Source organism: Chenopodium quinoa, unplaced genomic scaffold (assembly GCF_001683475.1).
Source record: "Chenopodium quinoa cultivar QQ74 unplaced genomic scaffold, ASM168347v1, whole genome shotgun sequence".
In the NCBI taxonomy this organism is placed as follows: Eukaryota; Viridiplantae; Streptophyta; class Magnoliopsida; order Caryophyllales; family Amaranthaceae; genus Chenopodium; species Chenopodium quinoa.
The window spans coordinates 5,535,981-5,561,675 of record NW_018743331.1 but is presented as its reverse complement, the minus strand read 5'-3'; the positions used below and the strand labels follow the sequence as shown (position 1 = coordinate 5,561,675).

General features: G+C 34.4%; 1 long non-coding RNA gene and 1 pseudogene across 1 annotated transcript; one reads left to right on the top strand and one right to left on the bottom strand.

The window, feature by feature from the left end:
- Positions 1 to 2,692: 2,692 nt before the first annotated feature.
- Positions 2,693 to 7,605, bottom strand: LOC110737822. The gene is made up of 2 exons (XR_002514475.1): positions 7,067 to 7,605; positions 2,693 to 4,954 (listed from the first exon to the last, which is right to left on the bottom strand). It is a non-coding gene; the product is annotated as an uncharacterized LOC110737822 (long non-coding RNA).
- Positions 7,606 to 16,311: 8,706 nt separating this feature from the next.
- On the top strand, positions 16,312 to 20,457 carry LOC110737821 (annotated as a pseudogene).
- Positions 20,458 to 25,695: the final 5,238 nt, after the last annotated feature.

The window sequence follows — 25,695 nt, the reverse complement described above, 5'->3', positions numbered from 1 at the left end:
AGTGGCCAAAACAATTGGTTTCACTTTTGAATGACAAGGTAATATCTCTTTCAAATAAAAATATGAAAAATAAAACTTTGTTTTTATAGGAATTCAAATTAACAAAAATTCCTCTTACCAATGCATTCTTCTAATGTTATATTATTTAGGAATCCGCTATAAGGAAAAATGCGGACCCAAAGAAAAAGGCCATTGGAAAAGACCATCAAATTGATCACGAGACAAAAGAGTCTAACACTTGTTCGAAGAAAGTGTTTGTTACGGACATGGCCTTGGAAAAATTGGGTCCAAACTGCCAGTATTTGAATACCATGCTTGCTCACGCATCTGAAGATGATATTTATACTTTGATCGCTGATGAGTATACATTGATCGCTTTGAATAAACGCCACAACCGTGGCTATGGCGTCCAGCCCAGGCGCCAACCTACTGGTTGCGGCGTCTGCAGCTGGCGCCACCACCGCTGGCTGGGCGTCCGGCCAAGGCGCCCCTCCTCCGTCACGGCGGTTTTCCCTTTTTTTTTTTTTTTTTAACAAATTGTACCTTGCCTTCTTGAGACCTCCTTCCCTCCGCCGCCGCCGCCAATTCCTTGCCTTGCCGCCTCGACATTGCCGTTGTTTGAATATTTTTTTTTTTTTGAGATGTTGAAAGAAGATGAGCGATGAGAGTGTGAGTGATGAGAGTGTGAGTGTTTTTTTTTTAGGTCAAGGGCAATATTGTCAAATCAAGTGAATTTTGTGGGCTTTATGTGGAGATTTGCGGGCGATGTTTAACAAATCCCTTTTATAATTGTCTATGTGTAATTAAGTAGATAGTCCAATTTTCAATGAAAAAATAAGCTGCTGCAAACCAAAAAATTAAACAAAAAAAAAGGACCATTTACGTTGGTCTTTTGCTAATAGCCGACGCAAATAGTCAATTTTTTTAAAAAAAAAAGAAAAAAAATTAGAAAAATAGACTATTTGCGTCGGCCATTAGCAAAAAACCGACGCAATTAGGGTGTCTTTTGCGTCAGTCTTTTGCTAATGGCCGACGCAAATAGTCATTTTTCCATTTTTTTTTATAATTTTCTGGTTATTTGCATCGGTGTATTTGCGTCGGTTTTCTAGTAAAGGCCGACGCAAATGATCTTTATTTGTGTCGGACAAAAGTTCGACGCAAATAATTTTTTCTCATTTGTGTCCCCGCCAGTTGCGTCGGCTTGAAGTTCGATGCAAATGCACTATAAACAGCCGACGCAGATGAGCATTTTTGTACTAGTGTATTATTATAGAGTTGGTTTATTCTAACCTTCTATATTTGTTATTTAATTTTAAGTATAATTTGTTGGATTGTTTCATTTTGATAAGAAGGTTAGACAACATTTACTTGATTGAAATAGATAAGAAGGTTATACAGCATTTTGCCCAAGTTTGATCCCTTTTTATTCCATATGCCTCAAATTGATGGAACTTGACATGTTTATGATGTTTTTAGTCTTACAAACTTACAACTAATTATTTTTGCTGGTTTTTTTTTAGATTAGTTGATTAATTTGATTAAAAATATGGAGAATAATGTTGCACCGGAAGTTAATATGGTCATATTTGGTCCTTTTTGGTTCCATTTGCCCTAAATTAATGTCACTTGACATTTTTGGATTCCTCTAGACATATAAGTGTTGTAGTTGTCTATGTTTTTTTAATTGAGCTACTTAATTATTTCTTGTTAGAGTACACATAGAAGATCATCATTACTCATTAATGTCTATCTGAGAAACTTTTTGCCAATGTATATATGTCTATAATTTGGAATCTTTACAATGCCATTTGTGTTTATTAGTTTACGTTGAGTAACATATTAATTGATCTTTACTTTACTGTTTAAGTTCCTTTTTCATCAAATTGACTTCATCACATTATTTACGTTATCTTATTAGTTGTTTCAAAACTTAGAAGCTTATAACTAATGATATTTGACATGTTTAAGCATTAGTTGATTCATTTGACAGATAATATGAAAAATAGGCTACTTAGTTGAAATTTAGGCCTTTTCTTTCATCATCGCTAAAAACATCCCTTACATCCAAACCGGGTTTATGAACATTCGGCACCTCATTTGTATGAGCTTTAGGCGGGAAAATTTCTTCAAAAATCGCACATCACGCGAAACAAATATTTCTTCAATATCCAAATCAAAAACTCTCCATCCTTTCATTCCAAACGGATATCACAAAAACATACACTTCCTACTTCGACTCGTAAACTTGTCACCCTTGCTTCTTCTATTATGAGCATAACACAAACAACCAAATATCCGAATTTACTTGTATATATGACGGAGGTTTGTTGAATAATACTTCAAATGACGTCTTATTTTCAAGCAATGGATTTAGGGTCCTATTAATCAAATGACATGCCGCTGGAACACACTCCCCCCAAAATTTTAAAGGCAAATTTCCTTGGAATCTCAGAGCCTTCGCCACATTTAAAATATGTTATGCTTTCTCTCAACTCTCCAATTTTGTTGTGGTGTACCCACGCAAGATGTTTCAATTAAATTACCATTTGTTAAGAAATAATCACTCAAGGAATTAAATTCCGTCCTATTGTCACTTCTAATAATTTTTTATTACTTGATCAAATTGGCATTTAATCATAGCAAAAAAATTCAAAAACATCAATTCAACTTCCATTTTATTCCGCAATAAATAGATTCAAACACCTCTAGAAAAATCATCCACTATTGTTAAAAATTAATGAGCACCACAAGAGGAAGGTGTTTTATATGAACCCCACAAATGTATATGAACAAGTTCAAATATGCGACTTGCTATATTTTCACTAATTGGGAAACTACAACTTGATTGTTTTTCCCAATATCACATGCTTTATTATGTCTCTGAGAAGAACTACTCATTGTCGAAATCATTTCTTAACACCGAAACTGAAGGATGTCCCGTCCGTTGATGACATAGGTCAAATGAACACTACTAGAAATAAGCTGTTTTCTGACAGAAATACCCACTATTCCGTCGGATACATGGTTTCTGAAAGATTTTCCATCGGAAACGTCCGTTGGAAAAGTATTTGTCGAAAATTACGCAGTTTTCGTCAGAAACCCTTTTTTTAAACGGACTCTTCGACGAATACTCTTCGGTCGAATTAAAAAATAAATCCGACGGAAATTTTATCGGAAAATTGTATAAAAAAAACCGACAGCCCACCACCACTACCCTGCCACTGCCTACACCCCTAATCCTATCACCTACCACCACCAGTCTACCTTAACCAACCCAGACCCACCTTCTTAACCACCCCAGCCCCACCCAAACCACTCAGCCAAACCCACCTACTTTCCCCTATATCCTACCCACCACAACCTTTTACCCCAACCCATATACCCACCACAACATCTCCCGTTGATTTTTGGGGGAAGAGGTGGAACCTCAGGGTAATAGATATAACGTGCCACACAGTATATATCCCAAATAGAACATTTTTGTCCAAATATTTGGGCCTATATTGGGCCTCTATTTCTGGTGTGATGGCGGACGTGTAAGTCCCTCGTGGGAAGTTACCTGGTTTTTTGTGTTGCATGGGCTTTGTGTGTTATTGGAGTTTACATTGAAGGATGTTTTGGGCCTAAATTTGGGCTTACATTGGGCTGTAGCTTGTGTCGTTGACGGGTTGGTTTGTTATGGGTATTGGATATTGGTGGTTCTTTCCACCACTTGCTAGGAACCAACTTGATACAAGAGCTATAGATGAAGTTTTGACTTTGTATAATTTTATCAAGGGATCATTCAAAAAAATCTAGAAATGCTAGGTTGGGGTAGTAATCGAGTTGAGCAACTCGCGAGCAACTCGAATTCTACTCAGTCAAAGCTCTGTAAAAACTCAGCTCAAGTTAGCTCGACTCAAGATATTAACGAGTGGAGGCTGTCGCCCGGCGATACCCTCTATCGTCCGGCGACAGGCTTATCGCCGATGGCAACTCGGTTTTCTGTCTTCAGTTGAGCATTCGCGATTTTAGGCCGAATCTAATTGTAATTAATTTTCCAGTCAATTCCTACGTGTATCCTATGGTTTGACGCATTACGGATTGTCTTTCCAATGCGTACCTTTTTATGCAAATGCCACAATGTCAATCAAGATTACGATAAGGAAGGTCAAAACATTTTTCAAGTCTTATCCACTCATCCCAATCAATACCAAACACATTAGTATCAATTAGTAATCCTCCCCAGTGGAGTCGCAAAAATTGTAGGGAATTTTTCATACTTCTTCGCCTTACCGTAGTGTCATGCTTTTAGGCATGCCTTTGGCAATCCTAGGAAAGTTGATAGAGTCACCAATGAGTCTTGGGAAAACTCATAAACCCACCATAATTTATGAAATTATGATCCGGTAGTGGTCTTGAACCAGTATGGATTCAGGGATGATGGTACGAAATTGAGTTAAAAGAAGTCAATTCCGCCCGATTTGGCCTCTACTTAGGTTTTGACATTATTATCGCTTCCCGATTGACATACAAACAATAGGTTAATCCTAAACCTAAATCTAAACCTAAAAACTATTAAAGTCTAGGTTGGTTATTTGTTAATACACACGAAAATCTAAGCTTCGTGATCACTTCAATTAAAGTCATGTTAATGCCTAAACCAATTAATTAATTACCTAAGTTAGCGTGATTCAATTACATTTTCCCTTTAATTCTAGATACTATTCAATTAGTTATTTCGGCTGAAACCGGTGGGTCTTAGGGGTCCCTTTTTCTCGGTCCCCTCGACTCGAGTGTGGAGAGCTTAGAACAACGTTGTGTGTTGGTCCATTGACTGTTGGAGCTTAGCGATGTCCTCTTGTGATTTCATGGGAACCTTTGCTTTTCTCTTGCGACGAGTTGCGATGCTTAAGAATAGTCCTTAAACCTCTGCGTTGTCTCGAACTAGCTACCTTGCTTCTTTGACCAAGCACTGGAATTAAACAATGTGGATTTAAATGTCTTTTCCCAATTTACTCATGAAGAGATTTGAAAGAAAAGAAAAAAAGGCTAAGAAAGTTAAGCATGGGGTGCGTGAATTGGGTGCGAAAGTGAAGGATACTGTCCAACTCCCTCCCTAGAAGAAACAGAAATATTTGCATGCTTGGTGTGTGCTTATGTGCATATGTTATATTTTAGACTTGTGGACCGTCAAATATTAAATCAGACATAGACTAACTCGTGAGACCAACTTTAGGCGCAAATATTAGACTGTCTCGTGAAAGACAGAGCTATCGCTGGATAACAATATTCATCGCCGGGCGACAACCACTGTCGTCCGGCGGCATCCATCATCGTCTAGCGGCAGAAATGCGATTCTGTTTCTAATACTTCCGCGTTTATGTCGTGTTAATTAGGCTTATGTACATGATTAATGTGATTGAATTAGCCCCTTTGCCCATTGATTAATCATTAATTAATCAATTTTAGACTTAAAAAAAATGACCAAGCTACCGCAAGAAGGCAGCAACTGTCGTTGGGCGATGAGTCTCATCGCCAGGCGACAACCTTTGTCGTCTGGCGATGGACTGCATCGTCCAGCGCCACGAAGCTAGTTCGTTTTGGTCGTGCATTGAACCTTTGATAGCCTAAATCTATGTTGTTCATGATTCGTTTTAGCCTGTTTTAGTCTTTCTTATGATGGTCCAAGCAAAGCCCAAGTTCATGGTTAGTTCAAAATATACATTCAATAATACAATATCATACAAAGTCAAAACAAGGTCACATGGAACAAACGGTTAGTTAAAATGCACATGTAGTCAAGTAGTCACAAGCATGATGCAATGAATTTAGAAACCTAAGCCATGGTTCTAGTTCGACTAGGTCAGGATTGAGGGGTGTCAAGTAGGTCCATGGTTTTGAATTCGGATTCAGAGCAATGTAGCATGCCTTGAGGGTATATGCTAATGAATAGAATTCTGTGGGTTAAACCCAACTCCATGGTTTGGTGAACTCGCTAACCCGGATGGACCCTTATCGTTGTGAACTTTTTCAGGTCGATGGGGCGTGAATTCCCGAAGGCTTATGTCCGTATGTAAAACACATACGGTTTTCAGAAAAGACCGAATAATAAGGAAGTAGATTCGTCAGAAAATTGAAAGACCGAAAGAAAAATAGAAAAGGAGAGTGGCGCTCGGCGGTGGAGGCTGTCGCCCGGCGATACCCTCTATCATCCGGCGACAGGCTTATCGCCCGGTGGCAACTCGGTTTTCTGTTTTCGGTTGAGCGTTCGCAATTTTAGGCCGAATCTAATTGTAATTAATTTTCCAGTCAATTCCTACGTGTATCCTATGGTTTGACGCATTACGGGTTGTCTTTCCAATGTGTACATTTTTATGCAAATGCCACAATGTCAATCAAGATTAGGGTAAGGAAGGTCAAAACATTTTCGAGTTTCATCCACTCATCCCAATCAATACCAAACACATTAGTATCAATTAGGAATCCTCCCCAGTGGAGTCACCAAAATTGTAGGGAATTTTTTATACCTCTTCGCCTTACCGTGGTGTCATGCTTTTAGGCATGCCTTTGGCAATCCTAGGAAAGTTGATAGAGTCGCCAATGAGTCTTGGAAAAACTCATAAATCTACTATAAATTATGAAATTATGATCCGGTAGTGGTCTTGAACCAGTATGGATTCAGGGATGATGGTACATTGAGTTTAAAGAAGTCAATTCCGCCCGATTTGGCCTCTACTTAGGTTTTGACATTATTATCGCTTCTCGATTGACATACAAACAATAGGTTAATCCTAGACCTAAATCTAAACCTAAAAACTATTAAAGTCTAGGTTGGTTATTTGTTAATGCACACGAAAATCTAAGCTTCGTGATAACTTCGATTAAAGTCGTGTTAATGCCTAAACCGATTAATTAATTACCTAATTTAGCGTGATTCAATTACATTTTCCCTTTAATCCTAGATATTATACGTGATACATGTAGCATTACAACGAATATAAAGGGGTTAGATAAATCACACATCAATCAAATAATCCTAGACATGATGCTACATAATTTACAAAGAAAGCTTAGGAAATTATACCTTACGCGCGCAACCTTCTTGCTATGGACACCAATCAAATAAACATGTTAGTAATTCGAATCAAATCAATAAAAATTAATGAAAAATAGAAAGTACAAGAGAGTTTAAGGGAAAGAATTAATTTTAGAACCCTCAGGTTCAACCTTTCACGTATGGGTTTCAAAGATCTCACGCTTGCTCGATCTCGCGCACAAGAACTTCGTGTATAAGGAATTGTGAATGAATGTAATTAGATCTTTGATTAGGGACGAAAGGTTGTTGTTTCTTGTTGTTTTTAAGTGCTAAGTTTCGTGGGTTGAGTTGTGGGAGTCGTGGATTAAGAAAAGGTTAAAGATTAATTAGAGAGATTAAGGTTTTTTGATGTGAATGGTTAGAATGATTGTTGATGATGGAAAACTGAGGGGTAGAGGGGTATTTATAGGCTAAGGGAAGGACCGAGGCCAGAAGAAGATAAGGCTAAAGCCCTATGGCCGCCGCTGGGAAACACGGGCTGTCGCGGGGGATAAGGCTTATCGCGCGGCGATAAAGCTCATCGTCCCGCGACAAGCTTTCCTCTCCGCGCTGGCTACCTCGTGTCAACGTGGGGTTGGCTGTTAGCTTCTACGCGTTTTTGACTTGGTCTAGGATAGAATGATGTCTGGTCAAAGGGGTTAAACAAGATAATTAAGCTAATTATCCTTAAAATGAAGGATAATTATTCTTTAATTATCTATTAATTGTGTTCACATTTGGCTTTATCCAATTTTGACCATTTCAAAGATTCTAGAAGCTTCCAATAGGTTGTAGGAGTGGATGGCCGTCCATATGTGGTGGGCTAAGGAGTTGGTTTGTCCAAATAAGATTAAAACGGGCTTAATGGTTTAAACCGGGCTTGTTTCAGTATTCAGGCCATAACTTTGTCGATACTACTCGGAATCGGGCTTGTAATATACCGTTGGAAAGGTCTTTTCAAGCCCAATTTAATGGAGCAGGAAACAGACCAAGACCATGGACCAAAATTATGGGCTAGACCGATCTTTGAGACGTAGCGAGCATTGTTAGGCTTGATTCAGTGTTCGGGCCATAATTTAGTCTATACTTATCAGAATTGAGCTTATTATTTTTTGTTGGAAAGCTTTTTCCTAGCCCAATCTAATAAAACAATAATTAGACTGAAATAGTGGACCATAATTATCGAATAAGGCCATTTTCGTGCATGGGCATGAAGGCTAATGGAAAGCGGGTTTGGGTTAATGTGCTGAATGATGATTTTGGGTTTTGAGGGATATGAAATGGATTTAGGGATGAGGAAACACGGAATTCTTTCGATTGAGACCGAGTTAAACGATTCACTGTGAAAGTGACCTTCATCATCGGGTTCAGTTTTGTAATCCCCCGTATTTTTTAATATTTTATAAATAAAATGTTATTTTATTTATAATATTTATTTGTATTTTTTCAAAATTTAATTTTTAAAAGCTTCAAATTATTAATTGGGTTAAAAAAAATATTTTAAGCTAAATTATTTAATGAACCTATATCCTACAACCCATTATCATAAAAACATAGCCTAACCCATTTGTTTATTTAATTGGCCCATTATTTTTATGAGGCCCAATTGTGCCCTACAGTTCTCTCCTATATATACCCCATGAAACCCCAAATTTTCCCCCACAAAAGGCTAGTTTTATTTTCTTCCTCCTTTATTTCTTATTATTTTCATAAAGCTTATGTAATTTATTTTTGGGTTTTGGTTTTTATTTCATAAAAATTAGTTTATTTCGTATCAAAATCATGTTTTTGTTGTTTTAAACTAATAATTTCAGATTATAATTGTTGCTTTAATTTTCAGATTTTGTAATTTTAAACCTACGGTTTAAATTTAGTTAAATTGGGATTTTAGGGTTCTAATGATCAATTAATTTGGGGCTTTTGTTCCTATTGAATTTCTAATGATTAATTAAGCATAAAAACAAATTATCAGTTTTCCGTAATCAACTTTGATCTCCGTTCTTAATTATATATTTTATCACGTTTAGATTCTAACTCGTTCGATTTTTACAAAAAAAAAATAGTGTTTTTCGAATGTAAACGATGTTTTAATCAAAACACACTACCTTTGGGAGTGACCACCAACATCTAGTGGCCAAATTCAGCCTCTAAATATGGTTTCAGGCAGTTTTTGATTTTTAATGAAGGTTTAATGTTTAAAATAAATTTTCAGATTTTTATAAAGCTCTAAACTTGCTGTAAAAAATTCATGAATAAGTATGTATTTTAAGGTTTTTATGTAGGAAATTTTAAGAATAATATATAAGCTTTTAATTCTAGCAAAAAGGAAGGTTTTAAAGTGTTGTTTAATTGAATTTTAAAGGTTTGATTGAGTTTTTATGAAACTAATTGAATTCTAATTATATATTTTAAGTTTAGATTGTTGTATTCATAAATTCTACTATTAAATTAAATTTTCAGATTTTAAATCTTGGTTTTAAAGGTTTTAAATCATGGTTTGATGATGGATTTTTAGGTTTTTAACATACTAACCTACTATATAATGATTATTTCAAGTAGAGATGTTTATGAGGTTGTTTTATATTCTTAAACTAAATTTCTAGATATAATCCTTACTTTAAAGTTGCTGGAATTTTATGTTATAAGTTATATTTTCATGATTTTAACATATAAACTTATAGTTGAACTATTGAATTATTAACTTTGACTAATGTGAGTAATTTAAAAGCATTATCTCAATAGTTTAAGGGGTTTTAAAGTAGTTTGGTATTGCTGTAAATAATGTTGCTTGGGTATTATTGTTTGGTTTAGGAGAGGACTTTGTAGAAAGCGATTTCTAGTTCCTAAAGTGGTCAACCAACTCGTTTACTCAAGGTACGTACAGGGATATGAAAACCTTGACTTTAGGAGCATGTTTAAGGACTGGAAAAACTTAGAATCATGTTAGGAAACTTGTAGATTGGATGAAATTGTTTGGTAGTGAGTTTAACGTGATGATTGGTTTGATTCATGTATGAGAAATGCGTATTAATTTTTCTTGTAAGTATTATGTATGCAATAACTTGCAAGGTGAGCTTAGAGACAAAGGTACAAGAATATATGGAATGAATTATTATATTACTCTTTCATGATTATTGAAATGGAATGAGTAAGGGAGATTTAAAGTCTTGTGAGACGAGGTTGAGGATTGAGGTGCTTTGTGCACTTAAGGTGTTTATACACCCAGGTAGTTAAATGATTCAATACTAAATATTGTTTGTCACTAATAAATCAATAATTGAATTGGAAATTTGAATCGTTTGAATGATTGATGTATGGTTGGTTGTATTGTTTTGCATTTGAGTCATCATCAAGTTTAAACTTGTAAATCACGTAAAGTGCAAGATGGATGAGCAATAAAACTTTGGATTTGTGCTCATCTAGAGTATTGACAATCAGGGGTTAGGGTTCACGGGGTATTAGCCGTGTACTTTCTAGAGGCCGTCTGATCTACGAGTCTCTTGTTTACAAATGCTTTTTAAAATTATAAGGAGTTAGATGAGATCTCATACTAGCTATGGCCACGGAGTTGCGCCCGTCTGCCATTGGATGTTTATTGATGTTTCCGACAGGAGGCATGGGGTTTTTCTTTTATTGATGTTCCGAAATGGAGCATGGGGAGACAACCTTGTCTATTGCCTAATCCAATCAATGAATGTAATGAAATGAATTATTGTTAGTAATTAGTGAAGTCTTAGTAATGTTAACAATTGAAGCGTGTGTTTGAGTCAATAATTAAATTGTGTGTGCCGATTGATTTTAGTAACATTTTAGGGATTCTTTGTTGTAATTCGTAGCTTGTATGTACCCAGCGTTGTCGATAGCGTGCTTTTGTGTGTCTCTTTCCTGGTCATGGCCTTCGCCTTTCCAATGACCCTGTAAGATCCAATTTTTACACTTGTAATATTGGGGAGCAGATTAATCACAGGTTTAACATAATCAGAACTTGCATCAAGGTGGTGGGACTTTGAGTGGAGTGTTGGATATTTCCACAGTTTATTACATTTCATAAGTTTGGATTTAATTAAATTCTGGTTTGATTTATTTACTACTTTTATTGGGTTTTGAATAAGGGCCTTAATGGTTCCAACTTGTATGACTAAATTTGGTTTTGATTTTCTTTTTTAGTTATGAAACTAATTGATAACTAAGTTAGTTTTTCCGCTGCTAAATTCTGAACTAGCCTTAACGTTTGAACACGTGGCGGTAGCACGTCAGCAATTCTCTTGCAAATTGCTAAAAGTGTTTATAGGTTTTTAAGAGAGAATTATTGGGGTGTTACAAAGTGGTATCTTAGAGCTTAGGTTAGTTTTAATTAACACTAAAGATAATTTAAAGTTTTTAGGCGCCTAACGTTTTAAGTCTTGTGATTTTTTTTATTTAATTACTTGATTTAAAATTAAACTTTAATTTTTGAAAATTATTTTATTTTAAATAAATTAATTCGGCATTTTAAAATAAAATATATGTATTTTTTTTTTTTATAAATTACTGTATTACTAATTATTTTTGAAATAAAACGAATTTGGGTATTTATTTTATTCTTTGAACTTGAGTATTTATTTTATTTTATCAGTGAGTTTTGGGTAATCTTAGGATGGGCATATAAGATAGATGATTTCTTTCTATGTGCATTGTATTTAATTCTTTTTGTGTTGTTTGTTTTTGAATGGATTGTTCATGCAAGGGATTTAAATTATGTATGTGTTATACAATCGTGTACATTTGGTTGTAGTTACCACCTAGTATCACGTTTAAGGATTAAAGCATGTAATATAGAATAATATATAATGATGAATTGTGCAATGTGATAGGTTTGCGTGATCATTTTGTGAAGCTTATATTTATGTGTATTAATATGTGTTTATTGAATGATGTTATTTAATGCTTGGCTTTTTAGGGGGGATATCTCTTTCTTTTATTTGACTTTCCTCCAAACCTTGCACCCAATGAGAGTTTATTTTACTTGGGGAATTGATGAAACATGTGGTGATGATGAAATATTGAATTGAGAATTGGTTTATGACACTCTTGTTTTTTGAAGGGTTACTACATGGAATAAGTGTATAGTGAAAATTTTTACTTGGGAATTTTTGAGAATAAGCTTATGAAGGAATTGAGTAAGTTTCATTGGGAGATTAGAAGAGAACTGGTGAGCTAGTTAATAAGTATTAAAGTCTGAGTATGCGAGTTAAACTACGAGTGTTTTGTAGAGGATAGGGAGATGATTGAGATGAGAACTATCCTACGAAATAATAATGACATGCTTGGTGATGTTATTAATTGAGGTGAGTTACGGGGGCGTAACTCTTTTCTTTAAGAGGGGTAGAATGCGATGTAATTTCGCGCTTTTAACCTCATTCATGCTATTTATTGCTTAATTTTGCATGATTTTTCTTGTTATTGCATAATAGTATTGTGTTTGCATGCTATTAAAGTATGTAAATATTGGCCAAGTAGAGTCTATTGAGTATAAGTTCAGTTTGTTAAATATATATGTGTGTTAAGAAGCAAGCAATTTACAACATTACAAATCAAAAGTTTTTGAATAATTTTGAGAAATTACAAATGGAGCATGGGGAGACAACCTTGTCTATTGCTTAATCCAATCAATGAATGTAATGAAGTGAATTATTGTTAGTAATTAGTGAAGTCTTACTAATGTTAACAGTTGAAGCGTGTGTTTGAGTCAATAATTAAATTATGTGTGCGATTGATTTTAGTAATATTTTAGGGATTCTTTGTTGTAATTCGTAGCTTGTATGTACTCAGCGTTGTTGATTGCGTGCTTTTGTGTGTCTCTTTCCTGGTCATGGCCTTCGCCTTTTCCAATGACCCTGTAATGATCCAGTTTTTACACTTGTAATATTGGGGAGCAGATTAATCACAGGTTTATACATAATCAGAACTTGCATCAAGGTGGTGGGATTTTGAGTGGAGTGTTGGATATTTCCACAGTTTATTACATTTCATAAGTTTGGATTTAATTAAACTCTGGTTTGATTTATTTACTACTCTTATTGGGTTTTGAATAAGGGCCTTAATGGTTCCAACTTGTAACACTAAATTTGGTTTTGATTTTATTTTTTGATTTTGAAACTTATTGATAACTAAGTTAGTTTTTCCGCTGCTAAATTCTGAACTAGCCTTAACGTTTGAACACGTGGCGGTAGCACGTCAGTAATTCTCTTGCAAATTGCTAAAGGTGTTTACAGGTTTTTAAGAGAGAATTATTGTGGTGTTACAAGTTTGGGGAGACACAAAATTGACTCGATTCGATAAAGCTCTAACTTGACTCGATAAGCTCGTGAGCAACTCAATGATATATTTTGTTAATATATAATTTACAAACAAAGTTACCAACTTACCATGTTATGAAAAATTTGACACTAAATAAGAATCCATTTATATTATCAAAAAAGAAAGTATAAATTTTAAATAATAAATAAATAAATAAAAATGATCGAAAGCTATATAAAGTGAACAAAAATATATAAAGGTCTATAATTTAATATGACCAAAACCTAACGAGCAAATCGTGAGCTACTCGACTCGATTTGAAACTTCCACGAGCACGAGTTGAGCATGTTTAATTGATTTGAAACTTTAGCGAGCATGAATTGAGCACATGTAAAAGTTTTCGAATCAAGTTAGCACCCCTCAACTTGTGATCGACTCGCTCAATTAGCACCCATAATTTATTATTATTTATTTTTTTCTTATTGCTCAATAGAGTTGATTGTCCAAACTTCTTGTATATTTGTAGTGGAGGCTGCCTACTTGAAGGCTATGAACAAAGTTTGAAGAGTTTGTGTTGATTCATATTGAATCAATATACCGTGCCAAAGCTCATTTCATGCCGTATATATAATCAATAGGGGTGAAAGTAATTCAGATTCAAACCGAATCAAATCAAATCGAACTAGTTGTAATTTTCTTTTATATTCGAATTGGATCAGATTGAAAAATTAGAAAAATATAAATTACGATTTGGATTTGATTTGGGATTTTAAAAAATTGAAAACCGAATAAGAAACAAAATTTCTGAAAATAGTGTATAATTGTTATTTGCTGCCATTTGGGCAAATTTTTCATTTTTTTAATCCTTCAAAATGGTTGAGACTTGAGAGTGTTTGGTTAACAAAATTGAAAAATAAGAAGCAAAGAAATTAAAGCTTGAAAAATTATTACTTATATACTTCCTCCAAGTCAATTTAGATAATATATTTCTTTTATCACGTTTGTCAATGCATATATTCAACCATAAATATTTCTATTTATTGATTAAGTAAAAATAACAAAAGGTTGATATTTTGAATATATACAATATGAAGATTCCAACAAGATCTCACGTAACTGTATTTTTTTCTTATTTATAAATCTAGTCAAAGTAGTTTGTTAATATGTTAAAAGTCTAAACATGTCATCTGATTGGAAATAGATGGTGTAATTATTATTAATAAATAAAAATAAATTAAAAAATTATTCTTAAAACCGTTGTGTTGACCCAAACCTGAAATATTGAGTTAGGGTTGAACATTTCTCCACTCACTCAAAATAACCCAACCTAAACCTGACTTGACCGACCAAATTAACAAATCTACTGATGCTAAACCAAAAAAAAAATGTTGTAAGTAGATGTCAATTCAAGTGTATGGAGTCGGGATAGATTTGATCGGGTTGAGTTAGATCTATTTTAAAGCTAAGTCGTACTACATTAATTCTTAACCAAGCATCTATATTTTATCATATATTCAAATCACTCATTCAAATCATTAAAACGAGGAAGGAAAAATATCGAGGCCTGGGCACCAAGAGATCTTCGAGTACGTTTTTGTTTGTTTTCAAATCACTCATTCAAATCATTCCTTTTGTTTGATTGTTTTCTTCCTGGCTTCATGTGGAGCCGTGGGGAGTAGTCTTTCTACTTATTGTTTTGCCTTTTTCCTCTACTATTTGGATGTATTCACTATTGTCTATTTCCTTATTAATCATTCAACTATTCAACGTGAAACTTATTAATACTCAGTAGACTGTAGCTATAATACCTATAAAACGTCTATCTATACTCCAACCGATACTACATTCTATAATCACATGCAACATCATCACTTGGGTTACTCTATTAATTTGTTTTTTTAAGTACACCCTTTTCTAAAAGCTTATTTATAATCACGCTTTTCATTTTTGTAAACATTATACTTTCTCTCTCTCTTTCATTAATTACATCACTTTCATATATCTATCATCTTTTTAAGGACATCTTTTCCTTTTTCAATGTTAGATTTTATGAAACTCCCCAATTAGAGTCAATTTCATTAATCAATATATATAGAGTTACAATAAAGAGTTACAATCTTGTAAGAAAAACTCAAAAGATAATTATACAATATTTATCCTAATCACAAAAATACCAAGAATATTTTATCATATATTCTATTCTATCACACCCCCGCGGTCATAGCGAGAGGAGGCTGGACGCTAACACTGGATATGAAATTCAAAAACAATTGCTGAGGTAGACCTTTTGAGAAAATGTCCGCAAACTGATAACGAGTCGGAACGTGCAACGCCCGTACTTGCTCCAACGCCACTACCTTCTCATGAACAAAATGAATATCAATTTCGACGTGCTTTAATTTGTGCGTTGGTGATGTACGGGATTGTGTGAAAGATAAATTGCACTAACATTAGCACAATAAACAATAGTGGCCTGTCTGAGGAAGGCAAGAAAATTATTCCATAAATGCACTAACATTAGCACAATAAACAATAGTAGTAAACGATTTATGGAACGATTGACAATGAGGAAGGCAAGAAAATTATTTCATACATCGTTCACTACTAAAACACTAAACGTTGTAAGAAGATATCAGATGCCGCATTATTTTTGGAGTGAATAAGAATAAGAAACGTTTGATGACTCATTCCGACGCTTTTCCGGTTTCCCCCCTTATGGCCTTATCTCACCTAATTCACAATAACCCTCAAATTTTCCTCCTTTTCATAGTTAAATCATGCATAAAATAGCAACTTACAATATTTTAATATTTTATAAGGTAGTTTTTATAACATTTTTTTATTAGGTAGGTTTTTAAAAAATCTGAAATTTATAAGGTAGTTTTTTTATAAATATTCCTTTTTAAAATCATTATGACTTTATTAGTTTGACCAGTTTTTAATTCATTACATGATATATGTCATATGATTTTAAAAACTAAAAATCAAAAGACAAAAACTATAGCGATACCAAATAGGCCTTCATTGCATGTATAAACTAATGTTTAGGCTTTCACCCTTTACATATGTATGATAAATATTTGCTTGTTAAAGGACCAACTCAACCAAAAGCCAATAATCAAACTATACCAACTAGATGAAAAATAATGCCATATATGATAAAAAAAAATTAAAAATAAAAAAAAAATTAATTACATTAAAACTTGTACGTAATTTTATTATAAATAGTGCTGCTTAGTTGCATTGTAAAGACACGAACAATTATCCAAGAAGAAAAAAAAACCCTACTAAAATTATCATCTCATACAAGTATACAACAATATGTTTATGTTCTTCCTTTTAGTGGTTCTCTCTATCAGCTTTCTTGCAATATTTTCCAAAAATAGAAAAAAACAACCATATCACCCTCCTCCTGGACCAAAAGGGCTTCCCATAATAGGAAACTTTCACCAAATTAAACCCTCAAATACTCATGTCTACTATTCCGAGTTAGGCAAGACCTACGGTCCAATTATCGGGATCCGGTTAATGAGTAAACCTATGGTTGTGGTTCAGTCGGCAAAGTTAGCCCAAGAGGTCTTGGAAACACAAGATAAGAACATATGTAATAGACCACTATTAACCGGAGGAAAAAGGCTAAGTTACGGTGGGTTAGACGTAGCCCTTAGTCCATATAATGAGTATTTGAAAGAAATGAAGAAGATACTAATTGTTCATCTGCTAAGCTCTAAGAAAGTTGACTCCTTCGCTTCAATTCGACAGGAAGAAGTCTCAAGGTTGATTCAAGAGGTTTCATCTTTATCTGATGCTTCCAAAGTTGTTAATTTGAGCAAATTGGTTCTTAGTTTTGCAAGCTCTAATTCTGGCAGGATCACTTTTGGCAAGAGGTACGTATGTTTCGATTTTGTGCATGCTTGCATGTACTGTCTATCGAGTGCAATAATTTTATGGTGGAGACCTGTGTACAGTGCATAGTGTTCACCTGATGATCATCAAACATATAATCATAAATAAAACAAAGGAGCAATAAGTTCGATGAACACATTTAAATCATTAAAATTGTGCGTTGACAAACGTGATAAGAGAAACGTGTCATCTAATTAGGAATGGAGGAATTATATATTTGTGAGCGTGTGCTAGCTCGTGCTAATAATACAATTTTTTGGGGGTTTGAATGAACAGATACGACGATGAAGAAGTGTTAGGAAGCAGATATTTCAGCCTTCTACATGAAGTTGAAGCAATGTTCGTAGGATTCTTCTTTAGTGATCATTTTCCTCTTGGGGGTTTGATTGATAAACTTAGTGGACAATCCTCTAAGCTTGAGAAGGCATTTAAGGAGATTGATGCAGTTTCTGAGAAAATTATTAACGATCATCTTCACACAAACAAGCTTCAATCTGAGAGAGATGATATCGTTGATGTTCTACTCCGCCTTATGAATGATACTTCCTTTCCATTTAAGCTCACTAAGAAACACGTCAAAGCAATTTTAATGGTACGTTTTTCATAATCTATGTAACTTACATACTCTCTCTATCTCTTAAAATTTAAAGATTTAATCGCAAAATTAATTTCTAGTCATATCATATTGGGATTATATGGATAAAATAAACCTTGGTTTAGATAGCTATTGTACGCACGTCAATTGAAAGTCAAAATATCCCCAATCAATCGAGTAGGATGCAATGCATAATTTTGTTATTATACAAAAAATTTGAGTTTTTAATTATATCCAAAATTTCTACAAAACTAAGGTCTTAGATTCAATTAATGGTCCATGACTCGGTGTCATAACTCCATTCATAATTGTTCTTTATGCTTTTATTATTACTATGTACTCCGTATATATATTTTAATTTGGTAATAAATAAAAATAATCTTATCATTTCTTCCAATTTGACTACAACAACTTCAAATGTCATATGACAATACAACTCTCTCACGTTCTAATTCCAATATACGTGCAGAATCTTTTTGTTGGAGGTGCAAATACGACTACAGCCGGGGTAATTTGGGCACTTACAGAGCTAATAAAAAACCCTATTCCAATGAAAAAAGTACAAGAAGAGCTAAGGGGTGCAATACAAAATAAAGGTTGTATATTAGAAGGGGATCTCCCGATGCTTAAATATTTCAAAGCAGTAGTGAAAGAAACATTTAGATTACATCCGCCAGCCCCATTATTGGTTCCACGTGAAACAATCCAAAAAATAAACATAGAAGGATACAACATATTACCCAAAACAACAGTAATTATAAATGCATGGGCAATTCAACGAGACCCAGAATACTGGAAGGACCCAGAAATGTTTATGCCGGAGAGGTTTATGCATATGGGGAGTTCAGTAGAGTTAAAGGCCCACGACTTTATGTCAATGATTCCTTTCGGAGGTGGAAGAAGAATTTGCCCTGCATATAATTTTGGTCTTTGTCAACCTTGAGCTTGTGCTTGCCAATTTGTTATATTCTTTTGATTGGGAATTGCCTGATGGTTTAAACATGGAAGATATTGACAACCATAATGTTCTCCCTGGTCTCATTATGCACAAGGAAAAACAACTTTGCTTGGTAGCAAAGAAATTCTACTAAAAATTTATTTTCCATACAGTTGTAATAAATAAGAAGCATGAATTATATATGTCTTGCTTCCTTGTCATCTTAGTATTATTTATGTGGTTAAGGATATGATATAAGGATCAGAATATGATTTTTTGTCGGAAACTACATAATAAAACCTAAATTTTGTGAGAAACTATCTAATAAAAAAATGTTGCAAGATCCATTAGGTAGTTTGTCACAAAATCTAGGTTTTATTAGGTAGTTTTTGACCAAAAATCCATCAGAATATTATGTACTACAAGTATATTTTATACAATAAGAATTTTATGGTCATATTAGTGTTGATCCTGTATTATTTATATTATATATTAAAAGTCGTTCTTAAAATTGTCTATGTACACCTTCTTACACTAATGTCACCTGTAGCATCACACCACTTATACATTCAACAATCTTTATTCCATGAGATCGTAAACTAAAAAGACATACAATTAAAGAGGTTTGAACGTCAAACCCCATCGAATGAAAAACTCTTGTATTACCATCTTAACTAGAAATAAACCATGCTCTATTAATCCAAATTTATTTATCCACCGGCAACCCAAAATTTAACAATAATGAATGGAGTATATACGAAGAATAATTATTAATAATCATGGTCCGAATAGGCTTGAAAAAGTGTGGATTTAAGCAAATCTAAATTCACATTCTTTAGTAAAAAATTTGAGCCCGGTCCCAAAAAAACTTGAAAATCCTACCACTGTTTTGCATGTTTGAATATAAAATTTGATGCTAAGGCTTCGCCCATCACAAATTGATCACCTCCAAAATTCTACCCTTTTAAATAGACCAAGTTTCTTCTATATATATTTTTTACCATATACCTAACAAAATTAAATTAACAGTTGATATAACCTAAAGTGTCATCCATGTTCATAGGGGGTCTTTTAAAATCATGGAAAAATAAGAATCAAAATCGGAACCGGTTCTAATTGAGTAATTTTCTTTTTATATTAGACATTTTAAAACCCTTGTTAATTTATTTTTTGTAAATTATACGCTATCCATATTGTTAGGAATATATGAAAATATATCATCAGTATGCTCTACTTATTTTCCTATATTCCTAACATGTATCATCAATATGCTCTACCTATTTGGAATCTATTATGTAAGGTAAGGGAAGGTTTTTGGATGAAATAAAGTACATAAGCACCATTAAATTATTACATTGGTACCATTTTTTTGGAATAAATTAAATTTGAACCGTTAAAGTACATCCTTTTTTCTTCGTAAAAAAAGTTCATTGAGATCTTCCTTTTTATTATGGAAAAATTCATGGGAATAATTCCACCTTTGGGCCGTTTGTTTTTAATAATCCCACCTTTGGGATATTTTTAAATAATCCCACCTTTGGATCCCGATCTTTTTTAATGGTCCCAACTGGTCATGCAACCTGTTATTAAACTTATAACAAGTTACATGACACGTGGCGATCTGTGATTGGTCAAAAATTAAAAAAAAAGTTAAATTAAAAAAAAAATACAAAAAAATGGGAGAGATAAAATAAATATGATTAATTAACCACCAAAGCCCCCCACCACCGACTACACCCCCTAAACCCATACCCATCACCGACACCTAAAGCTAGACCGACACCCCCACAAACTCAAACACACCACCACTGACATCCCCCTAAACCCAGATCCACAACCACCGCCTCTAAACCTAGACCTACTGATACCCCCACAAACGCAGAAACCCACAAAAACCACCCCAACAAAACCCATATCACCACCACCCTCTTTGAAAACCCTTCCAATCCACTAACACTAGCCTACAAACTAGATCCCGTGAAATCACTCCCACAAACCCACTAAATCACATCCATGAAACCCACGAAAACAACCATGTGTTGCTTCCCTTTTTGCTGCAAAACCACCATAGCCACGACATTTTGCTGGAGTCGACATCGAATTGAGATGAAGATCACTTAGATTCAAACAAGATAGTGAAGAGAGGGAGATTGAACAAATTTGAAAGAGGAAAGAGGGCTGGGGGTTCGAGATGAAGATCATTTAGATTCGAATTGACATCAACACCATTGTTATGGTGGTGGTTCGAGATGGCTAGGTTCGAGGTGGGTGAATTCGCGAAGGGGGCTGGGGGTTTGTGGTGGCTGCGTTCGGGGTGGGGGGTTTTGATGGGTGGGGTTTTGGGTTTCAGGGGTTCTGATGTGGGGTGGGTGGGTTTCCGACGTGGTTTCGAGGGGGTGGGTGTGAAACCGACGGTATTTCGAGGGGGTGGGTGGGGTCCGACGAGGTTTCAAGAGGGTGGATGGGGGTGTTCAAGGAAGAGAAGGGTGGCCGAAAATGGTTGTTAAGGGGGGTGCTGGGAAAGGGAGGGGAAGGAGGTTGGCAAAGGTGGTCAGTCGGAATTAATGGAGGGTGAAGGGAAGAAGAAGAGGAAAGGGAAAGGAAAGGGAGGAAGGAGAAAAATAAGGAAAACAAAATGAAAATATATATATATATATATATATATATATATATATATATATATATATATATATATATATATATATATATATATTTTACCAATTAAGTAACGACACGTGTAAATTAATCTTTTAAAAAAAAAATTTACCTACTCAACCGGTTCCAGGTAAAATGGGACCATTAAAAAAGATCAGCGAATAAAAGTGGGATTATTAAAAACGAACAGCCCAAAGTTGAGATTATTCTCATGAATTATTCTTTTTATTATTAGGACCATTAATTAAAGTTTTGAACTAGGACCATTATAATGAGGGTTAAAAAATAAAGAGGGAATGTGAGGGATTAAGATAACAAGTGGATAAATAATTTTGCAACACTCAAAATAGAAAGTTGGTACAATATTTTGAAGCAGAGGGAGAAATACAATGGCAACAATAAATTATTAAATATTTTTTCAAATATTAGGAATTCATTTATTTTGTGAACAATATTTGCAACGCCAACAACGATCACTAAACATACTAAGCCGTCACTAAATACTGACGACTTTTAAAACGGTCACTAAATAGTGACTTTTTAAATCCGTCACTAATTTTTAGTGACTGTTTTTAAATCCGTCACTAATTTTAGTTTTAGTGACAAATTACAGTAGCAGTCACTAATACCTGTCACTAAAATCTTTTTTTCTTGTGGTGTTATCAAGCTTTGGTCCATTTTACTAGCCCAAAGATCATTAGCACCTCTAGTTTTGATATAATGACGACTCAAAAGAATGAACTGTATTATCTCCATAATTTGATCCGTTTATATATTCAGTAATTGCATATTGATGGAGACACAATTCCTTCATGCAAAAGTGATAATAAAAAGGTGTCAACTAAAAAAACGGAGAAAATAGTATATTGGTTGATTAACCATGGCCTGAATGGATTTAGTGACTATTTTAACCGTCACTAAAAAAAATTTAGTGACCGTGTCGTAAACTTGTTACTAATATAGTGAGGGGGCGTTTGGTTCGCACAGGGGAATCGGAATGGAATGAAGGAGAAAGGAAAGAAATTCCCCTAATTTGGCCTGGTTGTTTGGTTATGCCCAGGAAACAGAATCTCTTTGTGACAGTTTGGTTCAAAATAGGGAATCAAAGCATCTCCACCAACATCCCACAAACTGCTACTACTGCACTACCTTAAAAAAAAAAAAACAAAACAAAAAAAAAAAAAAAAAAAATGACTGGTGAAGATAGTAGGTTGGGTCGCTGGTGGTCGGCTCCGATGACTCAACGGTGGTCCTTGGGTATTCAATTGTTAGGGTTTTTCAGAAAACCCCTAAATCGATTTCAAGAACTATCCATTACTACGAACCAAACCCTAACAAGATGGCGACGACCGTTGTTGGCAACGTCCACTCCACCAGCGACCCAACCTCCAACGTCCACGCCACCAACGACAACTAGCGACCCAACCAAGAACAGCTCGTTAAGGTTCACTTGAGAAGCTCAAAGGAGAGAGAGGGGCGTTGGTGTTCGATGTTCACGGCTAGGGTAACGGTCGACGATCAAGACGGATCACCGACAGCGTCTTCGACTGTGGTAGGTTCAGTTGAAAGGCTTGAGAGGAGAGAGAGAGGGGCGTGGGTAATGAAGGGGAATGGGAATGCAAAAGGGGGGGGGGGGTGGGGAATATAATAGGAAGATTTTGGGTAAACCCAAAAATAAAAAAGGAGAAAGGGAATGAACTTTTTTGCCAAACAAACGACAACAAAGGGAATCATTCCCTTTCCCTTTGTTTAAACCCCCCAACCAAACGCCCCTGACTGTTTTTGAAAATCGTTACTAATTATTAGTGACCGTTTAAAATAAACACAGTCACTATTTAGTGACGGTTTTTTCAGTCACTAAAATTTAAGTAGGCCTTTTTACTCTTTTAATATATCCTATACCACTACATTCTTCTTATTCTTAAGGGGGGGGGGGGGGGGAGTAGCATCAACGACATTCCCCGCCCCGACTGATGAACTACCAACACCACATGCTTTGTTTTCTTTTTCTTTCTTTTCATTTTTTTCTTTTAATTTCTTCTATGTGGATTTTTACTTATTTTTTTATTTTAAACATTTTATGGATTTATATTTTGATGATTTTTTTTTGCCGTACCCGTTTTTTGAAATTTTGATTTTGTCGTATTCCGTCCCTATATCTGTACCCGTTTTTGTCCCCGTATCCGTTTTCGTGCAACCTAGGTTGACATGCAGCACATTAGACTCATTCCTTGTCTGGTTGTGAAAGAGAGATGTGAATTAGGAGACAAGAAAATAAGAGAAAGAAAATACAAAGTACTAATTTAGAGCACTACCAATGGTGAGCTAAAAATTTGCTCATGGGCATTTTAGGTGTACCAACACCACATGCTTTGTTTTCTTTTTCTTTCTTTTCATTTTTTTCTTTTAATTTCTTCTATGTGGATTTTTACTTATTTTTTTATTTTAAACATTTTATGGATTTGTATTTTGATGATTTTTTTTGCCGTACCCGTTTTTTTGAAATTTTGATTTTGTCGTATTCTGTCCCTATATCTGTACCCGTTTTTGTCCCCGTATCCGTTTTCGTGCAACCTAGGTTGACATGCAGCACATTGGACTTATTCCTTGTCTGGTTGTGAAAGAGAGATGTGAATTAGGAGACAAGAAAATAAGAGAAAGAAAATACAAAGTACTAATTTAGAGCACTACTAATGGTGAGCTAAAAATTTGCTCATGGGCATTTTAGGTGGGCATAAAATTTGATCATGCAATACAATGGTGAGCAAATGAGAAAAAGCCAAAAAATGCTCATGAGCATTTCTGAAAATGCCCAAAACTTGAGCATTTTTGAAGATGAATAGTGCTCTGGTGGGCCTCACAATTTGCAATGGTTATATTATTTGTAATGCAAATTCTGAAATAAATATTTATTAAAAAAAAATTAAAATTACCAACGATCATAAAATTTAATTCTCTATAAATTGACATGCATTTTGGTATATTTTGATATAATTTCAGAAATACCATAAATCCTCCATATTCTTTATTTTAACGATAAAAACGACACAAATAAAAAAAATAAGTTACACAAATTTAGACTAGTTTTTATTTCTTTGGAGTAATATTGTTAAAATATAAATGAAATTAATAAATAAAGAAGTGTTGTGTAGGAGAGAGAAAGTAATGGTGGGGTATTGAAAAAGTAAGAGAGAGAGAGAGTAGTGGACAAACATTTTTTTTGCTCACCATTGGGAGAGAAATTGTGAAAAAAATTTGCCCATGAGCAAAACAGATTTGTTGAGAGAGATAGTGGGTGGGCATTTTTTTTGCTCACCATTGAGAGTGGTCTTAGATCTCTTTTATCCGCAGATGAAGGGAGACTGGTGTCTCATCCAAATTAAAGGGATATTGAGCATTTCCTCCAATATAGGTGGTACAAACAGGGAATTTATCATACAAAAGTACCTGCAAAAACAAGCACCAAAAACTTGTCTAAGAATTAATGCGACAACTTCAAAAAGGTTATATCTCAAATTGCAAAAAAAAAAAAAAAAAAAAAAAAAAAAAAATGGTGTGAATTGGAAAATTATGTAATATCATAGAAATAGACAATATTGACAACTAAGTTGATAAACAGTACTTAGATTTCTTTTCACATATGTTTCTTAATTCATCAAGCAACTATGGAAAAGGCTATATAAGATGACAGGTGTATGGTCAGAATCAGCATGTCTAGTATTGGTGACATGCAATTATTAACAAGGGAAGTATTACAGCTTGAGTGAGAAGCTAAGAACCAAGGACAAGAATATTTTATGGCTCAATTTCAGAAAACACTCAGCCCTCATAGCCTTTGAAATGTAGGGGTCTGCTTGGCTTCCTTTGGCCTTACATTGAAGTGCTTCTAAATGAATGCCTTTATTTTATTTTTATTGTACTAATATTACCACTCACACATACCAAACTCAAAAAGCCTCACATATTCTAATAAACTAATTATAATGCTTAGGCACAACTAAAACGCATCCCATGAAACTATACCATATTGTCCTGTTAGTTTCTCACACCTTACTTCTTTGAAACTCAATGTAATACTTTGTATAGTATATAAAATGGCATCCGTTAGTGCTACTAGTACCCAAAAGAGAAATTATATTTTTTGTGAAAGCTGCCTTTTACGATTATGATCATCACATTAGTTTAAAAGGCCAAATAACAAGATAAACCAACATCATGATATAAAAATGGAACCCATTAGTGCTACTGCAATAGTAGTACCCAAAA